This window comes from Gossypium arboreum, chromosome 13 (genome assembly GCF_025698485.1).
Source record: "Gossypium arboreum isolate Shixiya-1 chromosome 13, ASM2569848v2, whole genome shotgun sequence".
Classification (NCBI taxonomy): domain Eukaryota; kingdom Viridiplantae; phylum Streptophyta; class Magnoliopsida; order Malvales; family Malvaceae; genus Gossypium; species Gossypium arboreum.
In genome coordinates this window covers 16759693-16781700 of record NC_069082.1, presented here as the reverse complement: position 1 = coordinate 16781700, position 22008 = coordinate 16759693, and the positions used below count along the sequence as shown (strand labels likewise).

Sequence of the window (22008 nt, the reverse complement as noted above, 5' to 3'; positions counted from 1 at the left end):
GAGAATGGGTGACGGAGTTGTACGTGATCCAGTGTCATATGAGCAATGTACAACTAAATTAAATAATTAAGTCATAGATTGATTTCAAAATTCTTGATAGTTCAGTTTAGGAAACGAATATATTTTAGTTGACAGTATGTTGACAATACAGTAATGTAAGTGAACAGGATATGTGGATAGGAAGGGAACATATAATGTATCAGTTTGTGTTAATTATATCGAGTAGGATCTTGAGTCATCAGGTATTAGGAAATACTAATATAGGAATGTAGTTAATGCAAAATGAAGGTGAATTATGTGAAATGAACGTAATGATGGAAGTGCGTAAGGAATGGTGATGAACCCGGTTGAGGTCGTCATGATAAAATTTAGAGCTGGTTCAGTACCATGAAGGGGTCGCATATCCCATCCTGTCCAAATTTGCAATTAAATATTCACCAGACCGAATTGTCATCTTAACGTAGGTGAGAACCTGTGACGTGAGGTTCGTAGGAATACGAGTGAAGTTCGGACCTAATTAGAGAGTACAGTACCATAATAGAGTGTTATGATCATGACCAGACTCTAATTCTGAGTATTTATCAAACTGTAATACTCTGAGGATTTAACTTTATAATCCCAAATGAGAATACTTAGTTTTTCATCAAGAAAGAAATATAGGCGAGTTCAGTGATCTAATCGAAACTATGACTAAAGCAGGCGGTGAGTACTAGATGAATAGTGTAGTGGTGATGAGTGGTATTGGAAGTGTTGTAGAGATTAGAGAACTGGAAGTTATGTGAGATAAATAGTAGGGTAGTAACTCGGTATAGGATTCTTTAACCTTGAGAGATGATCAAGTTCACTGGATCCATTGAGCGAATCGTAAGATTGTACTAAGTGGCAATAAAGTGAATGTAGGAACGTGCAAATGATGTGGTAACTTAGTGGATGTTCGAGGAAGTTTGATGAGGTGATTGAAGGATGGAAGACCAGGAGTGAAGACTAGCAGAGAGATTAGTGAGATGATGAGGCAGCTCGAGTGCTAGATGTCGAGGAGGAATCGGAGCGTCATGGTGTATCCTGTCTGTAGGCATGCATCCATGAGCGGACTCCGCTCATCCTATTACTCCTTGATACTAGTGTGCATTGATTGTGAACCCGGTCAACATTTTATAGTTGTATAACTTGCGTAAGAGTCCTGTAATCGGACTCGTATCGTTTGCGTGCTCGGAACCGTCGTTGAAGTCATCACACCGGCTGGAAATCTTTTGGTATTGTCTTCGTAGTTGAACTAGGAGAACATTTGGCATGTATAGGCTATTTTGTTTTGTTGAATTGTGGGTTGTAAACTTTAAGCCATGAGAAAATGGCCTATGTGGTCGGTTGAGTGTGATTCTAAAACCTATGGTCACGAGCCTTAGAAACCTTAATTTTGATAAGGTGGCCATAGTTACATTATGTATGATGAAATAGTTGGCCATGGAAGAATTATGAAATAGTCATTGTTTGCTTTAGTAACAGATGCTGCCAGCAGCAGTGAGGTGAGATGGAAAAATCACTAAAAATAGTACAAGTAGAATTAAATAGTGAATAAATTATTAAATTTAACCTTGATGAATCTATTTTCATATGGACGAAACGAAACGACCATATGAGCCGTATTTTATGAGATATTCGAGATTTCGTGAGACAGGGCTAGAACAGTTTCTGGATCCTCTGTTTCGACTTTGAAAATTTACCATAAATTATCCAGAAACAATTAGGAGTCATGCATTATATGTATAGATTTCCCTTTGAGTCTAGTTTCATTAGAAACAAACGGTATGAGAATTGGATCTCTGTACGAGATGATATCCAGGTCGTAATGTGCAAAGGTCCGTGTAGTCGAACTCCGAAAAAGGAGTGACTTTAACTAATAAACTGTACCAATTGGCCCGACCAAAAATTCTAGAAATAAATCCAGGGATGGATATATGAGTCTAGTTTCAGGGAAAATTTACGTAACTGATTTTCGAGTTCTGGAACTCGAGATATGATTTTTAAGGTGACAGTGACGCAGTTAGCTAGCCTGCCTGGAACTGAAATCAATTATTGTCAAGAGAGAAATAAGGGAAGTAAGCCCGGTAACACCACGTGATCAAATCCGGTCACGGTCACGGGTTTGGGGTGTTACACTCGCACACTTAGTGCCGTACATTACAAGCTCGCACACTCAGTGCCAATCTCGTCACCGTACACATCTATTTCTCGCACACTTAGTGCCGAAGCAAACTTCCTACACATTTCACTATCTCTTTTACGTTCAACATTATCATCTTTTCATACACATGCATTTGTATATATTTCATCTCATTAAACACAATTGCATAGACATTACAATCATTTAAGCAATATCAAATATATGCTTAATGACTTACCTTGTGTTGGGTAAAAATAGTCCAAGTCGGCTACTCGATGACCTTCGCCTTTCCTTGCTTGATTCTCCTTCTTTAACTCCTTGAGCTTAATCAATAAATCAACTAGTTTAACCATCTCGCTAAACATTCATAATTCAATTACACATGCATATGTATGTTTGTATATTCGCAACCATCCTCACTTATTACCCATTTAGTCAACAATCTAAGCCAAGATAAGGCTTCAATATGGTTGCCTCTAACCAATACATGCTCACCAATTTCCCTTCATGTGGCCGAATATGCATGTCCATGTTGAGGCCATTTATGCACTTATTACCACACAAAAACAGCATACATTTTACTAACTAATACCTTTCCATATTGTAACTCAATACACATCTATCATTTCCTTCATAACCAAAACATCATCATAAGTAAGTATATACCTTAAGATAGTATATCGTCATACCAATACATCATGCTCAAACATATATACATATATGTATGCTAGAGCCGAATCTCAAGTTGATTGTAACTAAACATGAACATGATTTGAAACACAAATCTTACTCTCCATGCAAAGAGCATAAATCACACTTGGGGATGCACCATGGCGAATACATCACAACACCATAATTTTGGTCATGATTACACAAAGAACTTAGTATATCATTCAAAAATGCTCAAAGAAAATCTAAGAGTCCTCAATCCACCATCACATGTATCATCATCAAGCTTCATATTTAACATGCAATGGCATTAACTCAAAATCCACCTTGGCCAAATACCATCCCCATGATATAACAAAGATTTGAACCATGGGCTAATAAGAACATCAAGTTAACAACCAAAAACATGCATGAATCTCATGGCACAACATCAAACATACCTTAATCTTGATGCAAATATAGCCAAGCCTCTTCCTAATCCTCTTCCAACCCAAGCATGAAGCTAAATTCCTCCCTTCCCCTCTAGTATTTTCGGTCAAGAGAGAATGAAATGGATGAGCAAAATTTTTTTTCTTTTCTTTTCTTCCATGTACGGCAATGGGGGGGTTTCACTCACACACACACATTTTTTTTCTTTACTACCCATGCTTATTTGTTTATTGTTTCCCCCTAATGCACCAACAAAACATGTTTCATGACATGTTTTGCCCATACTCCCTTGTCATGGCCGGCCATCACTTGTAAAAAGGGGGTATTTGACATGCAAGGCCATTGTTTTGCATGCATGCTTTAATTAGTCATCATACAACCCATCATACTTTCAAAGTTTCCTACTAGGTGCTTTCTAGTGAAATTCACATTTATAACTCTAAATTAAAGCATCAAAATGTCACACATGAGTTAACACATATTATAGGCATCAAAATAAATATCAAATTATTTTTATGCCTCGGTTTTGTGGTCCCGAAATCACATTCCGATTAGGGTCGTTTTAAGGATGTCACATGTAGCGGTTGGGTTGGTCGAGTAGTCTCCCCACATGGTGAAAGGATGGTATGGGGGTGTACATGGTTGGATATGGGTTGGGTTTTGCATATATACGAAATATCTAATCTGATCTGTTATGGGCCTATGGGCTTAATTTCAGATATCTTGCTCAGGCTAAGGCCTATTTATTACATTTACGTGGTTTGAGTGATATGGGCTATGGTTGGGTCAATTTTACACATCGAGTTTCCCAAACTCATCCCTATCTTCATCCATGCAGGTAATCCCCAGCCATAGTGGGCTTGGAGCTGCGAGGTATTCGGAGTGGCCACTCGTTCTGCAATATGGATTTCTTCTGGTGATTTGGACTTCAATTTTCTTTACTTTGATGATCTGGGTTTTGTTATGTAATAAGGCCGCTTATGATTATTTTTAATTGGGTTTCGATTTATAACTTATCATGGTGACCTTAAATTATATTAACTATCAAAATGGGCTAGATCTAGGTTCATTTTCCAAAAATATAAACCGATTTGAAGTAACACGATTACAAACAAGGCTTACGCTATGATAACGTTTTACAAACTTAAATCGTTTTATTCTAAAATAGACATAATTTCAATGGTAACCTAAAAATATACGCGATGTTAGAGTGTGGCAACGGCGGTGTGCATGTCTAGGATTGGATCCGAAAGAGCTTGGTACTTAAGCAGTCCGATGGACTCACATCCTTTTTTCGGTTTCCTACCTGGTGCGCAGCTTCCATTCACTTTAACTGTGACAACCCGAATTAGGGCCTAATCGGAATAGTGGTTTCGTGACCACAAATCCGAGATAGAAATAATTGTTTTATAAATATTTTGGGGTTTATGATATGATTGCATGATTGTGTGAAAATTTCGTGATGAAATTCTATGCCTAAAGTGTTTAAATTGAAAGTAGGGACTAAATCGAATAAGTTGCAAAATTTGCATACTAGAAATTTTTAGTATGAAATTGTTTTGAAATATTTATTAGGAGGTCTTAAATAGCAATTCTACCAATTTTAAGTTCATGGACAAATTTAGGACATGGAAGGAATTTTGGAAAGTTTAGTAGTAAGGGTATTTTAGTCATTTTGATATTAAATGAAATAAAATGGGAAAAATAACACAAAATAGTCATCTTCCCCATTTAGTTGCTGCCGAAACTTCACTCTCTCCATAGCTAGGGATTCTTCAACTTTCAAGCTCCATAATCAAGAAAGGCGCGGAACTGACCTCGAACGAGGGAAAGAAAAAGTTTTGGACTAAATTGCAAAATTTCCATATTTTGCACCAAGGTAAGTTGTATGTAAATATTACAATAATTTCATGTACATTCTTATATTTCAGCCTATTATATAAATATACTAGCTGATGTTAAAATATAAATTGACTATGGGAAGAATGGAAATAAATACAGAGAGAGAGATCCGGTTGAACATTGGAGAGATCGAATGAAATAGAGGGAGCGAGCTAGGTCACATGTATAATGCTGAGTGCACATCATGTGTACAAGAAAGCTACGAGACACCTGTAGTAGCTAGGTCACATGCGTGATACGAGATGTATCCCATGTAGACAAGAGAGCTACGTGAAAGATAAATGTAGCTAGGTCGCATGCGTGATTCCAAGTGAAGGACACCATGTAGACAAGAGAGCTACGTGAAAGATAAATGTAGCTAGGTCGCATGCGTGATTCCAAGTGAAGGACACCATGTAGACAAGAGAGCTACGAGACAAATCGGCTAGGTCGCATGAGTGGTACTAAGTGTTCCCCATGTGTACAAGAGAGCCGAACTAAATGAAGTATGATGGTGGGGCGTGTCTTTGAAACCGTTAAATATCGAGGATTGATCCGAATTGTTCAACGGGATGGTTTTGTGGTGACATTGTGGTTTGGACCTACACTTATAGTGAATGAAATGTGGTGAAAATGAATTGTGGCATATACATATATACGATAAAATGAGGTTAGCATAAAGAATGTGTGAAAGAGTGAAATTAGTATTAAAACTGTTTTTAGATGGCAGCAGTGACGTGATTTTGAAAAATCACCAAAAATAGGAGGAATATAATTAGAGGTTGAATGAGATGTGAAATTAAAGCTTAATGAGTCTACTTTCATATAAAAGAAGCAGGGCAAGCAAAGGAATTCAATATTTTGAGATATTTACAATTGTAACTGACTTGCTCAGGATGAATACGTGATCCCCTGTTTCCACTTTGAAAAATCATTAAAAATTGTACAAAGCAAACTAAGAAATATAGTTTACATGCCTAAATTCCTTATTGAGACTAGTTTTAAATACAACAGACTTCAGGGTTGTTTGAGTTATGTACTGAGAGAAATTCAATTCGTAGTGGACAGAGGTCAGGCCAGTCGAGCTGTGTAACAGGGAAACTTTAACTAATAAACTGTACTAATCTGCTGAACCAAAAATTATAAAAAAAAATTTAGCAAGAAGCTTTATGAGTCTAGATTCAGGGAAATTTTACGGATATGAATTTCGAGTTTTGTAACTCGAGTTATGATTTATTTAGTGAATATGACACAGCAGAGACAGCTTAATCGAAGTGGAATAAGTAGTGAAGTTAAAGTAGACATACTTGAATTGTTGTGTAAACATGTTAGATTCTTAAATTAGTATTTACATACTACTTACTAAGCTATAAGCTTACTTCGTTTTCTCTCTTTTGTCTCATAGTGTTCTCCACTTGCTCAGAGTCAAGGATCGTGAAGATCTACCCGCACTATCATACTTTGGGGTATTTGAACTAAATGTTTTGAATTATGGCATGTATAGTAGGCAAAAATTATTTTGTTATGTGTCATATTTATCTAGGTTTAAAATATTAGTTACAAATTATTCGACCGGTTACTTTGTACAAGCCATAAAAGTTGGCTAATATTGTTCAAGATATATGTTATACGATGCATTATCAAATGGGATGACATATTTCTATCTTGGTATATGTTATGTTCGGTAATACCTTGTATCTGTTCCTGACGATAGCGGGTAAGGGTGTTACATTTAGTGGTATCGAGCTATGGTTTAGTCGGTTCTCGGACTAATAAAGTGTGTGTAAAAGTCTAGCTATACATGCCATAAAAATATTGTGATAGTGTGGTGACTCGATTATTCTAAACGTGTTTTATTTTAATATAGTAATGGATCCTCAAGGAAGGCTGCGATGATGATCTTTGCTAATGTCTGCGGCTCCCTTTGAAGGGACCGCTACCGGGAAAGTAGACTGAGACATTGGGACAAGGAGATGAGGCTCGGGGCGCCTTTCTCCAAATGATGAACAATTGGTATCTTGAATTTATTCGAGCAAATCCAAATGCTCAACCTCCTCCACCCCTCCTATACCTCGGACGATTCTGTGAGCTGCTCAAGGTATAAATTTGGTAAGAATGAACAAGCCTCCGGTTGACAAGATTCGAAACAAGGGGCAAGAGTTTAGAGCAAAGGTTGATGATGATCCCGAGAAAGCGGAATTCGGCTTGAAAATTCTACCGTGTATTTGATGAGCTCTCATGTACACCGAGGAATGCTTAAAGTGTCTTTGTATCACTTTTGAGAGATTGACCTACCACCGGTGGAAGACTTTGGTTGCAAGTGGTGCCAAAAGAAAAGTTACTTGGGATTTCTTCCAGAAGAATTTAGAAAGAAATACATAAGTCAGCGATTTATTGATCAAAAAGCGGAAGGAGTTCCTTGAATTGAAGCAAGGAAAATGTCTCATCATGAGTATGAACGCGAATTTGTAAGACTCAACAAGTATGCCCGTGAATGTGTGTCCACCGAGGCCATTATGTGTAGAAGATTTGAAGATGGGCTGAATGAGGACATTAAAGTGTTTGTAGGATTTTGGAGTTGAAAGAATTTGTAGTATTGGTTGATCGAGCTCTTAAAGTCAAGAATTGAACAAAGAAAGAAGAAAAGTCGCTATTGAGGCTCGAGATGTCGAAAAAAGACAGATAAGTAAGCCATTTCAATCTCAACCAAAGAGGTCCAAAGAGACAAACCCTCGAATGACAGTTTCAATTGGGGATTTACAGAGATCGTGGTAGAGCATATTCGGGTCTAAAGCTCAAGCTACTTGGTGGCAAGTGTGGGTAATGTGCGACCTAGAAAGCCCGAGTGTCGACAATGTGGCGAGCAACATTATGGTGAGTGTTGGGGGACCGAGCGAGCTTGTTTCAAAGCGTTCTTCTCATGAGCATTTTATTAGAGACTGTCCGGAGAAGGTTAAAGAAGAAAGATTTCAGTGTTAGATGAATACCACCGCTAGTAGAGGTAGACCACCGAGAAATCTTGGAGGTGGGACTAGTAGTAGAACTGTGATGAAAGATTTAACGGCAAGATCGAAGCTAGAGCACTGCTAGAGCTTATGCTATACGTGCTCGAGAAGATGCATCATCTCCGATGTCATTCTTGGTACATTTTCTCTTTATGATACTATTGTTATTGCATTGATTGATCCCGGTCCACCCATTCCTATATTTGCATGAATTTAGTATCCAATAAAAAGTTGCTGTTGAATTCTTGAGTTTACGATTAAAGTGTCGAACCCTTAGGCCAATATGTGCTAGTTGACAAGGTTTGCAAGAATTGCCCATTAATGATTCAAGGTCACTGCTTTTCCGGCCAACTTGATCTTGTTACCATTTGGTGAGTTTGACGTTATCTTGGGAATGGACCGTTAACATTGTATGATGCTAAGGTAGATTGTAAACAAAAGACACTAGAGTTAAAATGTGAAAATGGAGAAATTACGTGGGTTGAAACAGACGAATCAAATAAATTGCCTATGGTGATTTCGCACATGTCTGCACGTAAATACATGAGAAAAGGGTGTGAAGCTTATCTGCTTATGTAATGAATGTTGAGATGTCTCAACTGAAATTTGAATCGATACCTATAGTCTATGAGTTTCGGATGTATTTCGGAGGAATTGCAGGGGTTGCCTCCAAACAGAGAGATAGATTTTGCCATTGATTTGTTGCCTGCATCGCACCGATCTCGATTGCTCCATATAGAATGGCTCCAACGAATTAAAAGAATTGAAGGCTCGATTCAGGGAGTTAACAGACAAGGGATTTGTGAGACCGAAGTTTCTCTCCCGGGTGCTCTGTATTATTCAGAAGAAGAAGGATGGTTCAATGAGACTTTGCATTGATTACCGTCGACAATAAGGTGACTATAAAGAACAAGTACCCATTGCCGAGGATTGATGATTTATTCGATCGGTTAAAGGGGCCACAAGTGTTTTCAAAGATTGATTTGAGGTCCGGTTACTATCACCGAGAGTTAAGGAGTCGATGTCGAAAACCGCCTTTAGGACAAGGTATGGACATTATGAGTTTCGGTGATGCCTTTTGGCTTAACAAATGCTCCACCATATTTATGGACTTAATGAATCGGATTTTCCTACCATATTTGGATAAGTTTGTAGTAGTGTTTATAGATGACATTTTAATTTATTCTCGAGATGAGTTTGAACATGCGAACACTTGAGAACTATATTGCGATCTTGAGAGAAAAGAAACTGTTTGCCAAGTTTAGTAAAAGTGAGTTACGGCTTCGTGAAGTCGGATTTTTGGGGCATATAGTCTCGGTGATGGTATTGGTGGATCCAAGCAAGATTTACGTGATCGTTGATTGAAACCGCCCAAGAATGTATCTGAGGTTAGAAGCTTTTAGGCTTGGCGGGTATTATAGGCGTTTTGTTGAAGGATTTTCGATAATTGCCTCTCCTATGACTAAATTGTTGCGTAAGAATGTTAAGTTTGAATGGACCGATAAATGTCAACGAGTTTTGAAAAGTTGAAAGCATGATTGATGAAGCACCAATTTTAGTACAGCCCGAGTCGAAAAGGAGTTCGTAATTTATAGTGATGCATCATTGATGTGCCTTGGATGTGTGTTGATGCAAGAGGGCAAAGTAGTAGCTTATGCTTGAGACAGTTAAAACCGCATGAGAAGAACTATCCTACACATGATTTGGGCGGCATTGTTGTTTTTGCCTTGAAGATTTGGCGACATTATTTATACGGTGAAAAATGTCGAATTTTTACTGATCACAAAAGTTTGAAGTACTTGATGAATCAAAAGGAACTAAATTTGCGAAAGCGAAGATGGCTTGAATTATTAAAGGATTATGATCTAGTGATTGATTATCATCCGGAAAAGCAAATGTAGTTCTTGGCGCCTTGAGCGAAAAATTTCTTTTCACTTTGAGAGCCATGAACACGGGTTAGCATTGTCGATGACGGGTCAATTTTAGCGAGATGAGAGCTAAACCGTTATTTCTCCAGTTGATTTGTGATGCTCAAAAGAATGATAGTGAGTTGCGGATCAAGAGAACTCAATGCGAATCGAGTTATGACTCGATTTTCGAGTTGGACCAGATGACTGCTTGATGTTTCGAGACGAGAATATGTGTCCGAAAAATGATAAATTGATTCGAAAATATTACATGAGGCGCACAATGGTGCTTATCGCTTCACCTGGTAGCACAAAAATGTATAATGATTTAAAGAAGTCATTGGTGGCGGTATGAAAAGGGACATTTCAATTTGTAACTAAGTGTTTGATCATCAACAAGTAAAAGTGAACATCAAGTACCTTCAGGATTACTTCGAATGTGGTAAAATATTGGTTGGAGGCCACAGAACGAATTATGGATGACTTGGACTACTCAGTGGAGCAAAAGCTGAAGGGGGCCGTATCGTTGTTATGAGATGAGGCTTATCAGTGGTGGCTCACCGTGAGGGATGGAACCCCAGCTGATAGGGTTACTTGGGATCTATTTAAGACAGCCTTTAAAGGAAAGTACGTCGGGGCAAGTTATGTGGATGCCCGTAGGAAGGAATTCCTGAATCTGGTCCAAGGATGTAAAACTGTCGCTGAGTATGAGGCTGAGTTTCTAAGGCTGAGCCGGTATCCTGTGGGGATAGTCACTACGGAGTATGAGCATAGCGTTCGCTTTGAGGATGGACTCAGAGATGACCTTAAGGTGCTGATTGCTCCGCAAAGAGAGCGGGATTTCGCGATTCTGGTGGAAAAAGCTAAGATAGCTGAGAGGTAAAGCGTACTGAGAGGCAGAACCGTGAGAAAGATCGAAACCGTTTCCAGAGGGATTCAGGACCCTCGGGTGGTGCCAATAAGAATATTAAGAGAGCAAGAGTAGAGGAACCAGTGCGAGCAGTGCTGATGAATGTGGTTAGACCACCAATCTGTGGAGACTGTGGTAAGGTACATTTGGGCGAGTGTTGGAATTCCGATGCTTGTTTCCGATGCGGATCTATGGAGCATAGAGTTAAGGACTGCCCACATAGAGCCGATCGAGCTCGAGTTCTTGTCTGAGAGGTTGTTCAACCCATGAGAGGTGGACCACAACCACCGAGAGGACGTGGACAAGGTAGGGGCAGAAATGGAAATGGAAATAGTCGAGGTCAAGGGCACTGGCGGGGTGCGAATCTTGAGGCTCGACGGCCCCGGCGTTGGTGTATCACGGCTCATCGTCGAGAGGAGGGTGGCCTTTTGACGTCATAACTAGTACGTTTTGGTTTCTAGCATGCCGATATACTGCTTTGGTGGATATTGGATCTACTCATTCCTATGTTGCATGTGCCATATCTGGGTCATTGGGAGTGCATTCTGAAAAGATAGTGAGTAGGGTCTCTGTGTTAAGTCCTTTGGGCCACTCGGTTAGGGTAGACAAATTGTATAGGGATGTACCCCTAGAAACTCAAGGTAGGATCTTTCCTGGAGATCTAATGGAGTTGCCGTTCAGAGAGTTTGACCTCATTCTAGGAATGGACTGGCTTGTTAAGCATAGGGCGACTTTGGATTGTGCTACAAAACGAATGGTGTTAAGGACAACGAAGGGTGAGGAGGTTATGATGATAGGTGAGCGAAGGGACTATTTTCTAATGTGGTGTCGGCATTGAGGGCCAAAAAGTGGATTCGAAAAGGTTGTGAGGCCTATTTGGCATTTGTAAGCCAGTCGGAAGAGAAGGGATTGACAGTGGATAAAGTAAGGACCATAAAGGAGTTTCAGGATGTTTTTTCGGAGGAGCTTCCGGGATTACCTCCAAACCGAGAAGTGGAGTTTGGAATCGACTTGTTGCACGAACGGTGCGGTGTCTATCGCACCGTATAGGATGGCACCGAAGGAGTTGGTGGAGCTAAAGGCACAAATTCAAGAGTTGTTTGATAGGGGCTTTATTAGGCCAAGCGTGTCTCCATGGGGAGCACCAGTGTTATTCGTGAAGAAGAAGGATGGTATAATGCGGATGTACATTGACTATCGCCAGTTGAAAAAACTGACCATTAAGAATAAGTATCCACTGCCAAAGATTGACGATCTGTTTGACCAGCTTAAGGGGGCTTCTGTATTTTCTAAGATTGACCTTAGATATGGATATCATCAGTTAAAGGTCAAGGAGACGGATATCCATAAGACAGCATTCAGGACTCGGTATGGTTATTACGAATTTCTGGTTATGCCATTTGGGCTGACGAACGCTCCTGTGGCATTTATGGATCTGATGAATCGGGTGTTTCAACCATTTCTGGATCAATTCGTAGTCGTCTTTATTGACGATATTCTGGTATATTCTGAAACAGAAGCAAAGCATGATGAGCATCTCCGTATAGTGCTACAAGTGTTAGGAAGAATGAACTTTATGCAAAGTTCAAAGAAGTGTGAATTCGGTTGAGGAGGTAACTTTCTTAGGACATGTGGTCTCTGCCGAGGGATTAAGGTGGATCCTCGAAAAATTGAAGCGCTTTTGGAGTGGAAGTCGCCTAGGTCGATGTCGAGATACGGAGTTTCCTAGGATTGGCGGGATACTCTGAAGGTTTGTGGAAGGTTTTTCGGTGTTGGTCGCACCTCGACTAAACTCATAAGGAAAGGGTACCATTTGTATGGATGAGACCCAGAGAAACTTTTGAAAACTTGAAGAAAGTTTTGATGAAGCACTGTGTTAATTTAGCCGGAGTCTGGGAAGGATTTTACTGTGTACAGCGACGCATCACATGTAGGTTTGGGCTGCATGTTAATGCAGGAGGGTAAGGTGGTTGCATATGCGTCACGACAGCTTAAGCCTCACGAGGGGAACTATCCTACTCATGATTTGGAATTAGCAGCAGTGGTTTTTGCACTTAAGATTTGGAGACATTACTTGTACGGAGAAAGGTGTATTATATACACAGACCATAAGAGTCTTAAGTATTTGTTGACTCAGAAGGAGCTGAACCTTAGGCAAAGGAGATGGATTGAGTTGCTTAACGATTATGACTGTTCAATCGAGTATCACTCAGGAAAGGCTAAAGTGGTAGCCGATGCTTTGAGTTTAGAACCGTATTTGATCTGAGAGCAATGTTTGCTCATTTGAGTTTGTATGATGATGGTAGTTTGTTAGCTGAATTGCAAGTAAGGCCAACCTGGGTGGACCAGATTAAGGAAAAGCAGTTGGAAGATGAGTCTTTGGTTGCTCGTTTTCAACAAGTTAAGGAAGGGAAAACTTCTGAGTTTGGCTTAAATAGTGATGGAGTTCTGTGTTTCCGAGGAAGAATTTGTGTTCCGAAGGACTCTGACTTGAGGCAGACAATATTGAAGGAAGCTCATGGGGGACTATGTGCCATGCATCCTGGAGGGAATAAGTTGTATCACGACTTGCGGGAATTGTACTGGTAACCTGGACTTAAGCGAGAAGTGACGGAGTTTGTAGGAAAATGTTTGACGTGCCAACAAGTGAAAGTGAGCATCAATTACCATCCGGATTGATGCGGTAGGTAAAGATACCACTTTGGAAGTGGGAGAGGGTAACCATGGACTTTGTGAGTGGGTTCTTGTTGACACCATCGAAGAAAGACTCGGTATGGGTGATTGTGGATAGGTTGACCAAATCGGCCCATTTCATACCGATCGTCTCGACTTTTCGCTTCAAAAGTTAGCCAAAGCGTATGTGGCGGAGATTGTGCAACTTCATGGAGTCCCAGTTTCGATTATCTCTGACCAGGATCCCAGATTCACATCTCGGTTTTGGCAAAAGTTGCATGAGGCATTGGGGACGCGGTTAAACTTCAGTACGGCTTTCCATACCCAAACTGATGGTCAGTCGGAAAGGGTTATTCAGATTCTGGAGGACATGTTAAGGGGATGCGTGATTGACTTTCGAGGTAGTTGGGAGGACTACTTACCGTTGGCAGAATTTGCATACAATAACAGTTATCAGGCGAGTATTCGAATGGCACCGTATGAAGCACTGTATGGTCGAAGGTGTCGTACACCTAGTTGTTGGACGGAGCTAGGGGAGCGACAAGTTCTTGGACCGAAATTGGTGGCTGATACTGAGGCTAAGGTCAGAATAATTATGGACCGTTTGAAAGAAGTATCTCATAGGCAGAAATCGTGTGCAGATTTGAAGCGTAAGGAGATTGAGTACTCAGTAGGGGATATGGTCTTTTTAAAGGTTTCTCCTTGGAAGAAGATATTGAGGTTTGGTAAGAAAGGCAAGTTGAGTCCGCGGTTCATTGGGCCTTATCGGGTTTTGAAGCGAGTAGGCCCAGTAGCATATCAGTTGGAATTACCTCCAGAGTTTGATAGGATTCACGATGTTTTCCACGTCTCCATGTTAAGGCGTTATCGTTCTGACCCTACTCATGTTGTGCCGGTTGCAGAAATTGAGGTGCAAACTGATTTGACTTTTGAGGAGGAGCTTGTGCAAATTTTGGATCGAGATGTTAAGATTCTGAGAAGGAAATCTGTCCCATTAGTAAAGGTGCTTTGGCGTAATCATGGCAGAGAGGAAGCTACTTGGGAGCCAGAGGAGGCGATGCAACAACAATACCCTCATCTGTTCGGACCAGGTAAATTTCGAGGGCGAAATTTCTTTAAAGAGGGTAGAGTTGTAACGCCCCAATTTTTGGGAATTTTAAAAATGTTGGAAAATTTTAAAAATTCTGTGTCCTGTTTGTTTGTCATAGGATTAAGTACGGTAGTGGGCCTCTAGAAGGCCCAAGCTTAAGGTAAAACCTGGTAGTTTTAATTAATTTTAGTTCCATAAGAAAAAGGGGTTCTGGTTAATTGGGCTTTTAGGTATTAATTGTGTAAATAAATCATAAGGAAGCATGTGGTAAAGTGGCTAAGTGACGCCACTGGGAATGCTATAAGTGGCGTGTGGATGATTGGGAGGACCCAGGTTCAAGTCATAATGATAGCAAATAAGGGATTAATTTTTATGAATGGAAAAGGTAAGTAGTGGAACTGAAGTGAAAGTCTGTCAGGAGAGGATGGAGGAGTTGATAAGGGATAGGATTTAGGAGTTGATAAAGGATAGGATTTAGGAGCAGATAAGGGAGGAAATCTAGGAGCTGATCAAGGAACAAGAGGTGGCCGGCCAAGGGACTTTAGCATGAGAATTTCGGCAAGGGTTAGTGCTAGTTTAAATTTGGCATTAGTGGTAAGTGGTGCCGTTTCCTGACCATTCTCTTCTTCTTTTCTTTTTCTCTTCTCTCCATCCACTTATTCTTTTCTTCTTCTTTTCCCCATAGCCGAATCCTTTAGCCACCCTACTCTATACCACCTTGCTTCTATTATTTTTAAGACTATAGCCGATTGCCTCAAATCCCGAAATCCCGAAAACTTGACTCCTTTTGTACCAATTTTTCCCTCGCCAAATCTCTTTTTTTTCTCATCATCTTTGGCTGATTCTCTCAACCTCTAAACCCCAGGTTTCTGTCGACAATACCACAAGTAAAAACCCTCATATTTTATCTTTCTCTACACTTTTGCAAAAAGCCGAAACTCCTACACTATCCTAGGGACATAGCTGAATACTGAGATCACTGAGGGCTTGAATTTTGTTATCGTTTGAGGGCTTAGAACTGCATCAGAATCAAGTAGGAACTAATAGGAACGTTGACTCGAAGAATCGGTGGTAAGTCTTTCCAACTTAGTCTATCTTGCATATTTTAAGAAAAGCCGGAATCCCTAAAAGGTTTGGGAGGTTGTCATTTTTTGGACTTGTAGCCCTAAGGGGTTGTGATAATAGTATTATTTTGGTAATAGTGTGATTAAGAGGCTATTGATCAAGGGCTTAGACAAGTGGAGCAAATGGATCTGGATCGAGACACTATTTTCAGCAGAGGTAGGAACGCTAAGGCCTAAGGTGTTGTTGGATGAATATGGTAAGAAGTTAATATGTAGTTCGATTCAGTAGTAAGATTAATGTGGTAGTATTATAATTGTAGGTAGTTCGTGCGTGGATCTCGTCAGCGAATCGTCATAAAACAGGTGTGTAACTGAGACCCTCTCATAGCTCGATCAAGAAAACCGAAAAGCGAAATCTTTGAAAAGTTGGTATTTTGGGAATTTATGTCAAGAATGCTCGTAAGATAGTTGGATTTGTATGTTTGGTATTCGAAGGTAACAAACTGCAGTACGTGTGATTTCGTGCATTTTGATAACTTGGGCTTAATGGGCCAAAAATCGGGTTCATGGGCCAACGGGCTCAATTTGGTAAGTATGTGCGGTTCTGATAGTACGTAAATGGATAGGATATGCATGAAAACCCTAGAAGTAGCTAAATCACTACAATACCCTTATGTATGGAAAATTACCATGATAATTTAAATCTGTATGATGTATGCCATGAATGAATATTTGTTGCATGGGGACATGGGTTATATTTTGGAGGAAGCGTCCTGGTGGCTATGCCACAATTATCTGATCTGGTGGCTCTGCCACGATTATCTGTATGTGGTGACTCTGTCACATTATCTATTCTGGCAGCCATGCTGCATAATTCTGTGGCGTGTATCGGTTGGGTGGGTCGTGTAGTCTCCCCACATAGTGAAAGGATGGTATGGGGGTGTACATGGTTGGATATGGGTTGGGTTTTGCATATACATGAAATATCGATCGATCATTATGGGCCTATGGGCTTAATTTCAGATATCTTGCTCGGGCTAAGGCCAAGTTATTACATTTACGTGGTTTGAGCTAATATGGGCTATGGTTGGGTAAATTTTACACACTGAGTTTCCCCAAACTCATCCCCTATTTTCATCCATGCAGGTAATCCCCAGCCATAGTGGGCTTGGAGCTGCGAGAGATTCGGAGTGGCCACTCGTTCTGCAATATGGATTTCTTCTAGTGATTTGGACTTCAATTTTCTTTAGTTTGATGATTTGGGTTTTGTTATGTAATAAGGCCGCTTATGATTATTTTTAATTGGGTTTCGATTTATAACTTATAATGATGACCTTAAATTATATCAACTATCAAAATGGGCTAGATCTAGGGTTCGTTTTCGAAAAACATAAACTGATTTCGAAGTAACACGATTACAAATAAGGCTTCTGCTATGATAACATTTTACAAAATTAAATACGTTTTATTCTAAAATGGACATAATTTCAATGGTAACCTAAAAATTTACGCGATATTAGAGTGTGGCAATGGCGTTGTGGATGTCTTGGATTGGATCCGAAAGAGCTTGGTACTTAAGCAGTCCGATGGACTCACCTCCTTTTTCCAGTTTCCTACCTGGCGCGCAGCTTCGATTCACTTTAACCCTCAATGAATTAATCCTTTGAACATCAAGTACGATTTCCTAGACTTAGAATGAAAAAATGTTTTAACGTTTTGATGTGGCACGTCAGATCCGGTCATAACGTCTAGGCCGGGTTTGGGGTGTTACATTAATATTATGATAATTATTGTAATTGTAAGTTTTTGGTCAAACATTATTAGAAATATGGTAATTATAATTATTATATTCAATTAATTATATTATAATGAATTTTGATTCATATTAAGATATCAACTATTCTTGAAATAGGAAATATAAGTTTTTATATACCCGAAATATAGTGTATGAGATCTAGCAGCCGTCAATGAGTTTTTCTCTCTAAAAAAGTTTAAGGGAGTTCTTGTCAATCATTGTCACACTATAACAACCCATTTTTAGTCAAATCGGAACAATGGTTTCGGGACCACAAATCCAAGATCGAAATAATTATTTTTATAATGTATACATCATGTTAGTATGATTGTGTGAAAATTTCGTTCAAAAATTTTATCATTTGAATGCTCAAATCAATAAACAAGACTTAATTGAGTAAAGTGTAAAAGTAATGTTCTAATAGCTAAAGATGTCTAATAGCTATTGAATCTTAAAGAGGATACCCATAAGTGGTAATTAACCCATTAATGAGTTAATGGATGATAATGGCTTGACATTTAGAGAAATAATTAATGTTTATTAAGGTTAATTAAGTAATTTAGAAATTAATGTTAAAATAAATGAAAGAAAACAAGGTATCATCTTTTTCTTCTCCATCTACAATTGAAATTAAGGCAAAGATAACTCATTCTCATCCTTTACATTCATCCAAGCTTGTGTATGCAATTGGTGAGTGATTTTTGTCCCCTTTTTATTGATTTCTATGTTTTTGAGATTATTGCAGCTTAATCTAGCTAGCCAAGGGACTAATTTGAAAAAATATTAAAGGTTTAGGGTTTTACCATTGATGAATGTGCATGTATTTTGATGTTTGATGATAGAAAATGCATGCTTGTTAGATAAACAATATTTTTTGTAACACCCCAAACCCGGCCTAGAAGTTAGGACCGAATCTGGCGTGTCACATTGAAGTGTTTTTTGAAAACCATTTTCTCATTGAAAACCCTTCTTACTACTAAAAAACCGTAATTTATACATATTTCTATCCCATGATTAGCATATTTTATGGATGATTTTTCCTTAGATTTGGTGAATTCGATGCTCCTAATACCTTAATTTTATGTTTTATACTTAGGTGAGGATAGGAGAGTGAAAGGAACGAGAAACGGGCCAAAAATGGAGAAAATGGTCCAACGTATGAAATCAACACGGCCTGGACTTCCTCACACGGGCAGACCACACGGCCATGTCAATTTGGTAGAATCGAAGCACGACTCACACAGGTAGACCACACGACCGTGCCTATTTAACAGGCTTAACCACGGCCTGAAGTAATGGTACACGGGCATGTCCCTATCGAGCCCAAGCAGAGTCCTATTCAGAAAAAGGCCACTTTTGAGGGCTCTTAGGCATTCCAAAGCCTATAAATACACCCTAGAAGAGGAGAAAAGCGGGACGCATAGGAGGAAGCAAGAAATTGCTCAAGGAAAGCCGATCGATCTATCTCAAAATCTGGATTCACCATCAAGACTGAAGATCTCCCTTCAAATTCTGTCAGTAGTTTTAGGTTTTCTTATGTTTTGTTATTTTTATTCTTTTGAGATGTTTTCTTTCATTAGTATGGACTACAACCCTTAAATACCTAAGGTGAATGAAACCTAAGACGGATGTTTTTATTATTATCTGAATTGTATGATAAATATTTGACTTATTCTTAATTATGTGTTCTTAATTCTTGTTTTGATATTCCAGGATATTGATTCAAGTTATGCTCTTATTCAGAGGAGAAATAGACCTTGTCTAAGAGTAAATTTGTCATAATTAAGCGGAGTTGATTGCGCGCCTAGAGATATGGTGACAAGATTTTGAGAGATTAGGGTGAAACCTAATAAGGGGATCCAGAGATTGAGTTAATACAACCCTAAGGCGTTAATTAGAAATAGATTTTAATTATTCAATCTAGGGTTAGACGTTCTTAGTCTCGAGAGAGATAATAATATAACTTAGGGATCTCTACGGAACAAGTTGAATGAATAAATTGTCCGATTCAGGGTCAAATAACAAGTGAAGTCTAGGTGGATTTTTCCTTAGGTATTGTCTTAATCAATCGAGTTTTCCAAAAAGTATTTTCCCAAAATTTCTTTTCTGTGATTCCTTAGTTTAATTAATTAGTTAGATAAACAAAACCCGTTTATTTTTTAGGCTAGATAATAAAAAGAAAGTTGATACTAGTACTTTTAGTTCCTTTGGGTTTGATAATCCAGTCTTGCTAAAGCTATACTACTGTTCGATAGGTACACTTGCCTTCATCGTGATAATAGTTAGTTTCAAGAACGATTCATTATAAATACTTAAAACCTGTCACGAATATCACGTATCAAGTTTTTGGCACCGTTGCTGGGGAAATAAGATATTAGGAACGATCAATTTTTATTACTTTAGCCATTTTACTTTTATTGCAATTTAAATATTTATTTTATTTTCTAATTCTTCATTTATTTTCTTCTGACAGGTTTTTCTAGTTTGTGACCAGAAGAAACCCGTCAGGACCATTACTTTTTAATAGTGAGATCGATCGCACAGTTTGAAGAAACCAAAGAGAAATAACGCGAAGCTTAAGATACACAGAGAACGAGCAAGAGGACGATATTCAAACCACAACCAAGGAGATGGCTGAAAATCAGGAAAACCTGATACCTTCTGCGATTGCTGTTAGTCCAGTAAATCAGAATCCTGCTCCGCGCACTATGTATGAGTATGCTAAACCTTCTTTAACAGGAACTGAATCGAGCATAGTTAGACCTGCTGTAGCTGCAAATACTTTTGAACTAAGACCTAACACAATTCAAATGATACAACAATTTGTTCAGTTTGATGGTTTGAAGGATGAAGATCCCAACATTCACTTGGAAAACTTTTTGGAACTATGCGATACATTTAAAATTAATGGTGTTTCTGATGACGCCATTCGCCTTTGGTTATTCCCTTTTTCTTTGAGAAACAAAACTAAACAGTGGTTGAATTTGTTACCATGGGGGTCAATCACTACTTGGGAACAAATGATCGAAAAGTTTCTACTAAAATATTTTTCGCCAGCCAAAAAGGCTAAATTACATAATGATATTTCTTCTTTTGTGCAGATGGATTTAGAGACACTCTACAATGCATGGGAGAGATATAAGGACCTTTTACGAAGATGCCCTCACCATGGGTTACCACTCTGGCTATAGGATCAAACTTTTCATAATGGCCTGAATCCTTTGACTCGACAAATGGTTGACGCAGCTGCTGGCGGAACCATTAATAATAAAACACCTGAAGATGCTTATGAATTTATAAAGGAGATGTCACTAAATAACTATCAGTGGCAAGTCATGAGGAAAAAGGCAATGAAAATAGCCAGTGTTTATAAAGTCGATTTGGTCACCATGCTCTCTAATCAGGTAGAACTCTTGAATAATAAAATTGATGGTTTTCTTAGTTCTTCACAGGTTCACCGAGTAATGCAGTGCAAAGCAAATGGAGGTGCATCGAGCAATTCAGAATACCCACCTTATGGCTACAACATGAGGAATGAGAAGTTAAATTACGTGGGTAATAATCCTCGATCTCAAAACAATCCTTATAGCAATACTTACAATGCAGGTTGGAGGAATCACCCAAAATTTTCATGGGGAGGCCAAGGAAATCAGAAACCACCACCCCCTCCAGGCTTTCAGCCACCACCGTACCAGCAGGAGAAAAAGCCAAACCTTGAGGAGATGCTAACCAAATTCATCTCGGTGTCAGAGACTCATTTTCAAAATACTAAGATGGCATGTAAAAATCAACAAGCATCAATCCAGGAGCTCGAAACTCAAATTGGACAGCTCGCCAAGTTGATTTCCGAATGACCACAAGGTAGTTTGCCAAGCAACACTGAATCTAACCCAATGGAGCAACTCAACGCAAGTTCCATTCAATATGAGGAAGGGTTAGTGGCAAAACCAAGGCTAGAACCGGTGGTAAGTGAAGGTAAGAATGAGGTAGGCCAAAATGAACAAAAATCGATAAGTCCAGAATATAAACCTCGTGTGCCATGCCCCAATACGAGAAGGAAAGACAACTCAGACGAACAATTTGGTAAATTCCTTAAACTTTTGAAGAAACTACATATTAACCTACAGTTTATTGAAGCACTTTCGCAGATGCCGAACGCAGTCAAATTTTTAAAGGAGCTTCTAGCAAATAAACGAAAGTTAGATGACAGGTCACATGTGGAGCTGAAAGTGGTTTGCTTAGCCATTCTTCAGAATAAGCTACCCAACAAACTAAAAGATCCATGGAGTTTTACGATTCCTTGTTTAATTGGTAGTTTAGATGTTAATAATGCGCTGGCTGATCTAGGGGCTAGTATCAATGTTATGCCTTACAAATTGTTTAAGCAACTAGGTCTAGGGAAACCCCCAAAAAAATAGGATGAG

General features: G+C 39.1%; 1 non-coding gene across 1 annotated transcript; it reads right to left on the bottom strand.

Moving 5' to 3' along the window:
• Positions 1-20653: 20653 nt before the first annotated feature.
• On the bottom strand, positions 20654-20759 carry LOC128287760 (small nucleolar RNA R71). The gene has a single exon (XR_008278462.1). It is a non-coding gene; the product is annotated as a small nucleolar RNA R71 (small nucleolar RNA).
• Between the last annotated feature and the right edge of the window lie 1249 nt (positions 20760-22008).